Below are 13,949 nucleotides of genomic sequence, written 5' to 3' on the forward strand. Positions count from 1 at the left end.
AACTACCTGTTTAAAACTCCTCATCTTTGCCGTCCTACCGCTAGACTTCACCTTCTATTTCTTTATATTGCTTATTAGATAACATTAGATACCTAACAGAAACCTGTGAATGATTTTGTTTTCTCTTTTACTCATTTGAACTCAGATACCAAGTTATGTAGTTTTCCAGATCCTGTGCTCTCTTGAATCTATCTTCCCCTATTTTAGCTGTTGCTTTTTCATTTCTGGCCCATTAACTCTCATCTAGCTTATTATCTTAAAGGAATAGATTTCACAGACACTCAAACCTATGGTAAACACTGTAAAAAGTGACGTATATGTATATGTATGATCTGATTTGGTTTTGGTTTGGTTTATCTGGAGAAATCATTTTTTAAGCAAGAATTTGAATTATAGTGAGAAATTTTAAGATTGTGTAGTATTATTTATTCGATAAAGGCAATTGCATTACTAAAATTTTTTTCTTATGTGATTTCTTAGGGAACAAGTGCGTTTTAATGGCTTTGAAATTTTTCTCTTTATTATTTATCCTGGAGCATTTGTTGATCTGTTCACTACTCATTTGCAACTTATATCACCAGTCTAGCAGCTAAGGATATTTTGTGCAGGTAAAAGACTTTAAGATTATATTTTTAATCTTTGTATGTATGTTGATATTGGTTTTCTGGAAAGTATGCTCCCTATAAATGAAACCTTCTTATTTTGCAGTTATATATTTCTCTTACAAGACTTCTAGTTAAAAGAGAGTAAAAACATTCAATTCAGGCAACCAAAATATAGTGAACATAATACATCAGCTGAAATATAGTGAAATTTGTATGAAATCTAGAAAAAACACAAAGAGCTAACCAAGTGATGAATCAAAATAATTCAGGAGTGAAGATGGTATAGTGTGGAAGGTTAGATAGATGAGTCCTTCTTTAGTTGTGGCTTCTCCATAGAAGCAGAACCATTAAAAAGAAATGGCAGACACACACACCATCTATATTCATATATATATCTATATCTATAATGTGTATATCTGTGTATATATATACGTATATGTACACAAATTTTACAATTTTTGCAGCTGTTTAATAAGAGGCCATTTTTTCTAGGTCTGGCTCTGAAACCTAAAATCCCCAGTGCAAGTAGATGGAAAGAAAAAAAATGGATTTTAATTGGCGATTGTAGGGTCGATCTGGAACTCTGGAGCACACATTATAACTTTTTTCGAGCTCTTTTGACTTGTTTATTTTTGGGGTATCCTGCAGGAGAATTGGGAATTACTCATTTTGGAGCTAAACACATATCTGAACCAGAAGTTAAGGAAGGAACTGGCAGGATCTGAAGAGCTGTAAGTTCAGCTGCTCACCATCACGTAATGTGTGATCTGGCAGATAAGCAGTAATTGTGTGTGTGTGCAGCAACAGTGCCTTCTTCTCCACACTGAGTTTCATAAAACATAAACATAGCAGCTGTTTCACATCCAGTCTTACAAATCTCATGCAAATGTCTTGTGCTAGTGCTAATCTAGATCTATGAAGAGAATACAGTTATGGATTGTTCTAACTTAAAAAAGTTGACACAGACAAATGTATCATGCTCCTATATTTATATGGGGAAAACTGAGACAAAACTAATGTGGGATTAGAATTCCTCAACATTACAAATATAAGAGCAACACAATTGTATAGGCGAAAAGTAAAACAATTGTGAGGTTGTTAATACTATTAGTTAATAGTAAATACTATTTCCTCAGAATAGAAATGAAATATTAAGAGACAGTCATTTCAGTCATCTCTCAGTACATGATAGTAAAATATTAAAAATCAAAATATCTTATATCTTAAATAATATGGTTAGTAAAAAATTCTTACTAAAAAGTAGGGACTGCTTGATACTTCATAATGATAGAACACTCAGAAGCATTCCTACTAAGATCCAGATAAACATGCTCACTAACAACCAAGTATTACTGTTATTAAATGGTAGTCTAGAAGTATTAGGTCATGAAATAAGAAAAACTGTAAGACATATATATACATATATATATGGAAGGAACATATGTTTCTACATCTAGGATTGTGTATTTGAGGGAAATAAATTTATCAGAAATTTTACAATGTAATGAAGAATGCAGAGATGGTCACAGATTAACATTTGAAAAACTGGTTTGTCTAAGTAAAAATTGTAATTTGAAAATGTGAAAGAAAAAATTTATAGTGATAAAAATAACATTAAAGAATAAATTTGGAAAGGAAACTTACAATAGGTAGGTGACTCATTGACTAGTTCTCGATGAGGGTATGAGAATATAGTTACTCCACATAAAAAGGAAATTTCACTGGGTGACTTATGAGCTCAATTAATCCTTTTTCTCATAGTGTTCCTGAGTATTACCAATATAGTGGTTTAGTATGGTCATCAAATTAGGACTAGGTAAATTCATATCCTTGGATCCCTAGAATGATGACAAAAATGAAAATTGTGACAGATTTCTATGTATACTTGTGAAAAGATTGCTTATAAAAAAGAGAGTAGGTGAAGGAAGTGCATGTGTTCCACTATGCTCAATGCCACTAATCTATCATGGGCAAATCTTTAATCTAGAAGAATAATCTTTTGCCACTTGCACGCCTCACACCAGAAACAGGAAACTGCCCAGAGAGTAAAGAATCAATATGGTTATATGCTCCTACATTTGTTCATGTAAATTATTTCTGTTCATAATATGTGAATAGGAAGAGACATGTATGAGGAGATACCATTCTTAAGAGGGAAAGATAACTGAGGAACAAGTTTCTGGGCAGTCCTAAAAAAAAGCCTCAGGAAAGATTTAAAAGATACAAAGAAGAACCAAGTGGAAATTTTAGATATGAAAAATACAACAACCGAAATAAAAGTTACACAACTGACTTAGCAATTGAACTAAAAGTGTTATATTTTTCAAAATGTTTCTTAGTTGTCCTAAAATTCTACAAATATCCATATAATATACTAGTCTTTTTGTTTTCATAATACTTTTAATGAAGTTTTGAAAGTAGGAGGGGGGAAAATGTGAGTATGGTGTATAATCCTCAAGTGAGGAAGGCTTGATATAAAGGAATAATTTAGGAAGATACTGTTAAATTGGATCACATAAAAATTAAAGTATCTGTAAACAAGACTCTAATTCAAACCAAACAAAAAACTCAAGGGGAATATTATAGTACCTATTATAAAGGGCCAGTTTCTTAAATTTTTAAAGACAATTAAAATTTGGTAATTAAGAGACACTCCAGCAGAGTAGGAATAACCATGCACTTAACAGACAAAAGAAATACAAATAGGCTTTTATTAAGCATAGAAAATATACAAGACTATTCAAAAAGAGATACAGATTTAAACACTAGCATTTCAGTTTTCACCTAATAGATTCACAAAAGTTAAAATTTTGGGAAGTTGTCTGAGAAGCTAGGGAAATGGATATTTTTATGTTCTAATAATGGTTATTACAAACTCATTGCACAAAAATTTGTCAAATTTAAGAACTTTTTTTTAACTTGGGATACAATTCAAGTAACATACAATTCATCACTTAAATTGTACAATTCATTAGTTTTTGTATCTGTACAATATTGTGGAACCATTTCAGAGGAACTCCAGAACATTTTCTCTGCGTATACAGAAACCACAGGCACATTAGCAGTGATACCCTCTTTTCATCTTTCCCTATCCCCTGGCAATCACTCCCCTGCTTCCTGTCTCTGTATGTTTATCTAGTTTGGACATTTAATGTAATGGAATCTTACAATATATAACCTTCTGCATCTGACTTTTTCACTTAGTTCATCTACATTATTGCATATTATTAGTGCTTCATTCTTTTACATGTTGAATAATATTTTGTCATATGGCTATATCATATCTGGTTTATATGTTCATGAATTGATGGACATTTGGATTATTTCTACCATTTTGCTATTTTAAGTAGTTCTGCTGTGAACATTGTGTGCATGTGTTTTAACACGTGTTTTAAGAATATTTGATTATATACCTAAGAATAGAATTTGGGAGTTGTATGGTTCATACATTTGGTACACATAGTTTTCACTGAAATATTCTATTTCTAAGTAATTTCCATACCTGACAGCTTTAGTGAATTAAAGGTATGTAAGTATAAACAGGGCTATTAACTGCCCTGTTTGTTATTGTGAAAGTTAAAGTGATAAATTAAATAAATGATCTTTAGTAGGGGACTTGGCAAATAAGTTTATATATTAATAAAAGGTATTACTCTGCAGGAGATAACAGAATTGGGATATGTATGAATGTGCGGGTATAAAAATGTCCAAAATATGAAAGTGAAAAAGCAACTATCGAATCTAGTAATAGAGTACCACTGTTTTTTTTCTAACAATGTATCTATAAAGATACAATTATCTCTATAATCTCTATAAACAATAGAAAAAAATATATATTGTTAACCTACTGTGTGCTGGGCTAGACCTGTTCTGAATTTTCTAAATTATAAATAAAACAATATGGAAGAACATTTTATAGTGTGAAGAATGTATTTGCTGGGATATTGGTTTGGCTACTCTAACAAAACCTAAAAACAAACAAACAAAACTAAAGGTAACTGTGGCTTAAACTCTTTTTTTTTTTTTTTTTAATTTACTTTTCTCTTTTTATCTGAGGGGAGGTGGTTAGGTTTTACTTTTTAACTTACGTTTAGAGAAGATACTGGGATTTAAACCCAGGACCTTGTGCATGCTAAGCATACACTCTACCACTTGAGCTATAACCTGCCCCCGCTTAAATTTTTAACAGACATTTCAGATTTAAGTGGTTCATTGGTGATATATTTCTGTGATTTGAAGACACAGACTCTTTCTGTCTTGTTATATCTGCTATTCCAAACAGGCAGCTTTTATATCATGAGCATAATATGTCTTAGAAGACCTCTGTGTGTTTATCTGTGTGTGTGTGCCTGAGTATGTATGTGTGTCTAGGCAGATAACCAAGAAGCATCACAGGCAAACACTATACGTTCCTCACTACAGTAAATATATGTAATACCTAATTTTTAAAGCTCTATTTTTATTTTTAAATGTTAAAATTTGAATTTGGGGATGACTGCAGTATTATCTCCTTTTTTAAAAACTTGAGATATAATTGAAATAAAATTCACCATTTTTACCATTTTAAACATTAGTGCCATATATTCACAATGTTTTATAGCCACCACTTTCTAACTCAGAACATTTTCATCACTCTAAAACAAAACCCGATAACCATAAAGAATCACTTCTGTGCCAGCCTTTCCATGGCAGCCATTAATCTGAATCTTTCTGTCTATGAATTTACTATTCTAGATATTTATGTATAAACAGACTTAATCAGCCAGTGGGCTTTGTGTCTGGCTTCTTTCACTTAGTATCAGGTTCCTAATGTTGTAACATTATTAGTACTTCATTATTTTTTATTGTTGAATTATATTATTTTATATGTATATAACACAGTTGTTTATCCTTTCACCAATTGATGGACATTTGCCTGGTCTCCACCTTTTGGGTCTTACAAATAATACTGCTATGAACATTTGATGCAGAGTTGTTTTGAATGCCGATTTTCAGTTCTCTTGAGTTCATATGGTTATTTGGGTCATATGTTAATTCGTCTTTAACTTTTTGGGGAACCATCAAACTGTTTTCCACAGTAGTGGAAATATTTTATATTGCCACCAATATTGTATAGGGTTCAAATTTCTCCACATCATTGTCAACAGTTTTTACTTTCCTCTTTAAAGTTTAGCCATCCTGGTTAGTGTGAAGGTATGTCTCATTGTGATTTTGATTTGCATATCTCTAGTGGTAAAGATTTTGGCCATATTTTATTTACTTGTTACATATAATATAGGATATTACATGTGTATCATATTCTAGGTATTTATCAATTTGTCTATTTATGTATTTGTTTGGAAAAATGCTTAAGTCCTTTGCCCATTTTTGAATTGGGTTGTATTTTTGTTGTTGTAAGATATGTGTGTAGTCTGGATATTAAACTTTTATCAAATACATACTTTACATATATATTCTCCCACGTTAGGAATGATTTGTCACTTTTTTGATAATGTTAATACACAAGTTTTTCATTTTGATGACTTTAGTTTATCTATTTTCAGCTTTGGAGGTTTGTGTTTTTGATGTCATATCCAGGAAACCATTGCTAAATGGGAGATCATAAAGATTATTCCCTATGTTTCCTTCTAAGAATTTTATTTTATAGTTTCAGCTATTAATGTAGATTAATTTTTTCATGATTTGATTCATTCATTTGTTTTTCTTTGATTCACTTTTAGATGATTCATATTATAGTGTGAGGTATCAGCTCCAGCTTTATTGTTTTGCTTCAGGTATCCACCTGTCCTGGCACCATTTGTTGAAGCAACTTTTCTTTGCCCCATTCTTGGCATCCTTGTCAAAAATCAGTTGAATGTAGATTAATGGCTTTATTTGAACTCTTAATTCATTGACCTGTATGTTCAATTGTAGGGAGTTAACACACTGTTTCCATTACTGTAGCTTTATATAGCAAATTTTGAGTCAGGAAGGATACATCCTACAACTTTGTTATTTTACAAGATTGTTCTATATATCTAGGATCTCTTGCTTTCAATCTGAATGTAAAGATTAAATTTCCCATTTCTGTAAAGAAGGCTCTGGGGATTTTAATAGGGATTGCATTAAATCTATAAGTCATTAAAGTAGTCCCATCTTAACATTATTAATTATTTTGGCCTGTGAACATGGATGTCTTTTTATTTATTTAGGTGGCTTTTAATTTCTTTCAGCAATATTTTGTAGTTTTCCAGCGTATGATTCTTGTGCTTCTTTGGTTAAATTTATTCCTATTTAATTCTTTTCAATGTCATTATAAAAGGAATTGTTTTCTCAATTTTTTGAATTATTTAGTGCATTTGCTATAGAAATGCAGCTGATTTTTGTGGGTTGATCTTACATATTGCAAATTTGCTAAACTTATTTATCATCTCTAGTAGTTTTTTTTGTTGTATTTTTAAAGGTATGCTAGGTATAATATCATATCATCTGCAAATGGAAATAGTTAATCTCTGTTCAACTGAGGTATCATTGGTCCATTTTGGAGAATGCTCCATGTGAACTTGAGAAATTTGTATTATTTGTTTATTATTAATAGAATATCCTGTATATTTCTGTAAGCTCTAGTTGGTTTATGGTATTCAAGTTTTCCATTTGCTTGTTTATGTTTTGTTTAGTAGAACTTCTTTAATATGTCAGCATATGTCATCATGTTTTCAGTCGTTATTTCTATCTGCTTTCCAAGACTCTGATTAGTCATGTGTTCATATGTTTGACAGTGTCCCTCCCAGAGTGCTTTAGATTTTCTTTTCTTATTTTTTAAATTCTCTTTTATTTCTTCTCAGTTGGGTAATTTTAGTTGACATTTGAGTTTCCTGAGCCTCATTTCTGACATGTCACATCTGCTGTTCTTCTGGTGAACTTTTTACTGTAACTATTGTACTTTGTAGAACCAGAATTTCTTTTTTTTTAAAAAGTAATTTCTAACTATTTTTTGATCTTCTTTATATAGTGAGAAACCATTCTAATGATTATCCTTCTTTCTTTGTCCACTTTATCCTTTAGCTCTTTGATTAGATTTAAAATAGTCAATTTTAAATTTTTGTGCAGTAGGTTAAATGTATGTGCTTCCTTCGAAGCAGTTTTTGTTTATTTCCATTTTTCCCCTGTGAGTAGGTAATACACTTTTGTTTCTTTGCATGCCTTGTAAATTTTAGTTTGAAACTGAACCTTTTGAATATCACAATGTAGCTATTTTAAAATCATACCTCCTCTGAATCCTATCTTGTGTGTGTCCACTGAGCTACTGCTTCATTCGTTTAGTAGTCACCTATGGATTCAACAGAGACTTTCTTAAAAATTTTGTGGTCCTTGCAACTGCATTCTCTGTGTATGGAGTTTTAGACCTTTAATACTTAGCTAAGTAGTTTACATCTCTGCCTTAATCTTTACTTTCTGCTTGCCCAGAGACTGTAAGACAGCTAGAAGTTCTTCTCTGGTCTTTTCTGTCATGTACTCAGGACTGGGCATGTCAAGGTTTCTAGATTCCTGGGAATATATGGCAATTTTTAAAGCCCAAAGCATCTCATTCCTTAGTCTTGCTTTTTAAGTTTTTCATTTTGTTAATGGTTATCTTCAGTTGTTATCTCCCAGATTCCAGGTGGCTATGCATTTGCTTTTAATGTTTTCAGGAAACTAAAGCATTGCAAGTTACAAAATATAAGGACAAGTCCCTCTTAGGGAACCGAAAAATGTCAAAATGATCACATTTCTTTGAGAATAAAGTTTATTCTGCCACCTCTGGTACTAGAAATCTATGCCAGGATTATGGGCAACTGTTTTGTTTGCAGGGAGTTTTTTTTAATAGCTTGTGATTGATCTGTTCAACTGATCTATTTCTTCTTGATTCAGTTTTTGTGGAGTGTATGTTTCTAGAAACTTGTCCATTTATTCTAATTTGTCCAATTTATTGCCATATAGTTGTTCATAGTATTCTCTTATGATTTTTTTGTATTTCTGTGGTGTTGGTTGTAATTTCTCCATTTTTGTTTCTTATTTTCTTTGTGTCCTCTCTTTTCTTCTTGGTGAGCCTGGCGAGAGGTTAGTCAATTTTGTTTACTCTTCAAAAACCATCTCTTGGTTTGACTAATTTTTTTCTATTGCCTTTTTAATCTCAATTTTATGTATTTACTCCCTGGTCTTTATTGTCCTTCCTTCTGCTGACTTTAAGTTTTGTTTGTCTTCTTTTTCTAATTCTTTTAGTTGGTAGGTTCAGTTATTTATGTGAGAATGTTCTTGTTTTTTGAGGAAGGCCTCTGTCACTATGAACTTCCCTCTTAGCACTGCCTTTGCTGAATCCCATAGATTTTGTGTGATTAGGCTTTCATTATCATTTGCTCGAGGTATTTTTTAATTTCTTCTTTCATTCCATCACTGACCCATTGGTTTTTTAGCAGCATGCTGTTTAATCTCCATGCTGTCATTTTTTTCTCATTTGTTTATCTGTGGTTGATTTCTAGTTTCATGCCATTGTGGTCAGAGAAAATGCTTGGAATAATTTATATCCTCTTTAATTTGTGAGGCTTCTTTTGTGCCTTAGTATTTGGTCTACCTTATAGAATGTTCCATGAGCCATTGGAAAGTATATTCTGTTTTGGCAGGATGTAAAGTCTGAAAAGTGTCAACCAAGTCCAACTGTTCTATTGTGTCATTTAGTGTCTCTGTTCCCTTATTGATTTTCTGTCAGGAAGACCTGTCCAATGATGTTAGTGGGATGTTAAAGTCTCCTACTGTTTTTGTGTTCCCATCAATTTCTCCCTTTATGTCTGTTAGTGTTTGTTTTATATATTTAGGTCTCCTGTATTGGGTGCATATATGTTAATGAGTTTAATATCCTTGTATTGCTCCTGTAATAATTAGATAGCTCCCAAACCCCAGCCCCACCTCCACACGTATGGTATGCTGGCCTGTTGTAAATACCCATACTCACCCCCGCAGTGCGCAAGAACTCTGCTCATTGCCTGTTCATTCCAGAGACATGGGTCTACAAAGGCACCTGTGGGAAAAATTCACCCTCTGCCTGCAGCTATAAACAAATCTCAGTCCCACCTGTGAAGTTGCAAGGCTGCTGGGTATGGATTCAGCTTTCAGCCCCACCTCCATACAGTACCAAAGGCTATTACTGAGTCCTGCCACTCTTCTTGTGAGAACACACCAACAATGGAGCCAAGCAAAGAAAGCGGCTACGGCCTGGCTGTATTGCACCCCTCACCCAACCATGCACACCAGCAGTAGTGCTTTTTTTATGGGGGGGGTCCAGGCTGTTCTGTCCAAATACCCACAGCCAGAACTCACACTGCCCTACCATCCTCTGATGCTGCCTCTGCAGTGGGCCCTAGCTCTTTCCCTGAGCGCATCACCAGTCTCCAGCAGTCAGTCCCAACTTGTCCCTGCTGGCTTGTGTCTAGGGCTGGGGATTACAGGGACCTTCCATGCCAGTCTTGGTTAGTTCTGTCTGCCAAGCAGCTGCCATTTTGTCATTTGAGCCTTAGAAGCTCCACTTCTGTCCCTGCTGACCTCCTGGCTGGAGAGGGGGGTGTCCCACCATGAGGATGCCTTTCTTCCAGTGCTGCTCCCTCCCTGCAGGATTGATCCCCCACCAATTTTTTTTCTCTTGCTGGATTTTAAAAGAACCGTTCTGTATTTCAAAGTAAGAGACCTTCTGCTAGAGTTCAGTAGGTATTCTATACATTTCACTAGATTTGTAGATGTAATTCTTGGTGTATTTGTGGAGAAGCCAAACTGTGAGTCTCTCTATTCTGCCATTTTTGCACTTCCCCCTACCCCATACTTACTCTATTGCAACATTTATGTTGTATTAGCTAACAGGTCACATACTTATCACTTTATATGTGAACAATTAGGATTAGTCTTTTGGAAAGTTTTATGAGAATAATACAGTTTTGTTGTCTATAATCATCAAACTGGGTGTCTAGGCTTATTTATCTATTAGTACCAAGTCTCCCATTATCTATCCTTTAGCCTATGGTAAACATCATTTTACTCTCTGCTTTTATGATTTAGGTTATTTTTAGATCCCGTATGTAAGAGGTATCATATAATATTTGTGTTTCTTTTCATGACTTACTTCACTTAGCATACATTTCTGAAGGTCCATCCAATTTCTTAAAATGGTAGAATTTTCTTTTTTCTACTGGCTTAATAGTATTCCAGTATGTGTGTGGGGGTGCATGTATTATGTCTTCTTTATTTGTTCATCTGTTCGTGGATACTTAGGTTGTTTCTGTATCTTAAGTATTGTATATAATGCTGCAGTGAACATGGGAGTGCATATAACTCTTTAATAAGCTGTTCCCGTTTCCTTTCTGTATGTACCCAGAAGTGTGCTTCTGGATCATATGCTAGCAGTTCTATTTTAAATTTTTTGAGGAACTTCTGTACTGTTTCCCATAGTGGCTGAACCAGTTTATATTCCCATCTACAGTCCCATCAGCAGTACACAAGGGTTCCCTTTTCTCCACATGCTTGCCAGCATATGAGATCTCATCTTTTTGATGATAGCCACTCTAGGAGACACAAAATGATAAGTCACTGTGGTTTTGACTTTCATTTCTTTGATAATTAATTATGTTGAGAATTTTTCATTATACCTCATGCTGTTTGGATATCTTCTTTGGAAAAATATTTGGTTCCTCTGCTCATTCTTTAATTGTATTGTTTGGAGGTTTTGTTGTTGTTATTGAGTTGTATGAGTTCTTCATAATTTTGGGTAATATCCAACACATGATTTGCAAAAATTCTCTCCCATTCTGTAGGCTGTCTTTACACTTTATTGATTGATACTTGTGCTGCAGAAACTTTCAAATTTGATGTAGTCCTACTTGATTTTTTTCTTTTTTTCTTTCTTGTGTACTTTTGGTGGCATATCCAAATAAAATCACTTTCAAGGTCAATATCAAGCAGTTTCTTCTCTATGTTTTCTTCTGTAAGTTTTAAAGTTTCAGGTCTTAAGTCTGATCCATTCTGGGTTAATTTTTGAGAGTGGTATAAGATAGCAGGCCAGTTTCATTTTTTTGCACATGATTATCCAGTTTCCCAAAACTGTTTTTGGAAGACACTATCTTTTCCCCACTGAATGTTTGTGGATCATCCATTAAATTTTAGTTGGCTGTATATATGGCAGTTTAATTCTAGATTCTCTGTCTGTTAAACTGATCTATTTTTCCTATTCTAATGTCAGTATCATACTGTTTTAATTATTGTAGCTTTGTAGCACAGTTTGAAATCAGGAAATATGATGCTCCCAGTTTTGTTAGTTCTCATTATTGCTTTGGCTCCCTGGGGTCTTAATGTAGTTCCACCCAAATATTAGGGTTGCTTTTTCTATTTCAATGAAAAGTGGCATTGGATAGGACTTGAGTTGAATATACAGAATATTTTGGGTAGCATGAACATTTTAATAATATTAATTCTTCTAATTCATGAACAGGGATGTCCTTTCATTAGTGGTGTTTTCTTCAATTTCTTTTAGCAACATCTTATAATTTTCATTGCTGCAGATTTTTCAAAGTATCTTTTCCAACAGTTGCATGCAACTAGAGACTGATAATAGGAGGAAACCTGGAAAATAAACAAGTATGTGGGAAGTAAACAACACACTCCTAAACAATCAATGGATCAAAAATGATCAAAAGAGAAAGTAAAATATATCTTGAATCAAATGAAAATGGAAATAAAACATCAAAATTTGTGGGATGCAACAATCACAGTACTAAGAAGGTATTTTGTAACAATAAATGCCTATATTAAGAAAAAAGAAAGATCTCAAATAAGTAGCCTAACTTTTTAACTCAAGGAACTAGAAAAATATGAATAGACCAACTCCAGATTTATCACAAATATGGAGATAATAAAGATCCGAATAAAAATAAATAAGAGAATAGAAAAAAAGAAGAGGCTAACAAAGTTGAGTGGCTTTCTTAGGAGATAAACAAAATCAACAAGTTTTTTTTTTTTTACCAAGACTTATGAAGGAAAAAGAGAAAAGGCTGAAATAAATAAAACTACAAATGAAAGATAAGACATTACAACTGATACAATAGAAATACAAAGACTGCTATGAACATACAAAGAAAATACTATGAACAATTATACACCAACAAATAGGGCAACCTAGAAAAAATGGACAAATTCCCAGAAAAACAATCTGCCAAGTCAGAATCATGAAAAATAAATAATCTAACAGATGAACAACAAATAAGGAGATTGAAACAATAATCAAAAGCCTTCTAACAAAGAAAAGTTCAGGACTAGATTGATGGCTTCACTGGGGAATTGAACCAAAGATTTAAAAATGAATTAATGTCAATACCTTCTTAAACTCTACCAAAGAAGTGGACATTCCCAAATTCATTTCAGGAGGCCAGAATTACCTTAGTACTAAACTTATGTAAGAATTCTACAACAGAAGAAAACCCAGGCCGGTATCATTTATGCATATAGATATAAAAATTTTAGCCAAATACTAGTAAGTTGAACTCAACAGCACATTAAAAGTATTTTATATCATGATCAATGGGAGAATGCAAAACATTGGTAAATGCAAAATGACTCACAATAAGTAAATCAATAAATTTGACCAACCATTTTAATAGAATGAAAGGCAGAAATCATGGTCATCTCAATAGACATAGAAAATTATAATTTGACAAAAGTATTTCTAAAACACTCTTTAGCAAATTTGTTATAGAAGGAACATATGTCAACATAAAGTGAACCTTCACTTCCCCTTATAATAATTAACTACCTGGCAGCTTCAAGTCTGTAGCTTCATCATAGTGACAGATTTTCTTTCCTGTGGTCCATAATACCAGTCTTAAATCATAAATAATCCATAGGCAGAATTTTCTACTTACACCCCAGTCCTGGGATACTTATAATTTAAAGCAAGATAAAATTGAATAACTTAATCTAAATCCTTTCTGTTATTTGACTATTCTTTGACTTAAATTATGAAAAAAAAGGAAAACAAGACATGCTGTCACAAATATTTAGCATTCTTCCAAACTTCTAGCCGCTGCTGTCAGACCAAAAGGGAAAAAGTTGAGATATAAGATATATGTGTGGTATGTGTATATATACATATAATATGTGTATCACATACCTCTGTATGTCTTTATATGTAACATATATAAGATTGAAATATAAATCATTTCCAGCAGATGATGTTAAAACCAAAAGAAGAACTCCAGGATTAAGAAATCCTAAGTGGAAAGTTAAGTTTGGTGGTTATTTACAAAATAAGTTAAAAAAAATGAGTGATAGTGTTCCTCTGTATATGAAGTT

General features: G+C 33.0%; 1 pseudogene; it reads left to right on the forward strand.

Annotated features, from left to right (window-relative positions):
- LOC135320355 (membrane-bound transcription factor site-2 protease-like) overlaps positions 1-13,949 on the forward strand; it is a 71,416-nt pseudogene that overhangs the window by 38,113 nt on the left and 19,354 nt on the right.

Source organism: Camelus dromedarius, chromosome Y (assembly GCF_036321535.1).
Source record: "Camelus dromedarius isolate mCamDro1 chromosome Y, mCamDro1.pat, whole genome shotgun sequence".
NCBI classification, from domain to species: Eukaryota; Metazoa; Chordata; class Mammalia; order Artiodactyla; family Camelidae; genus Camelus; species Camelus dromedarius.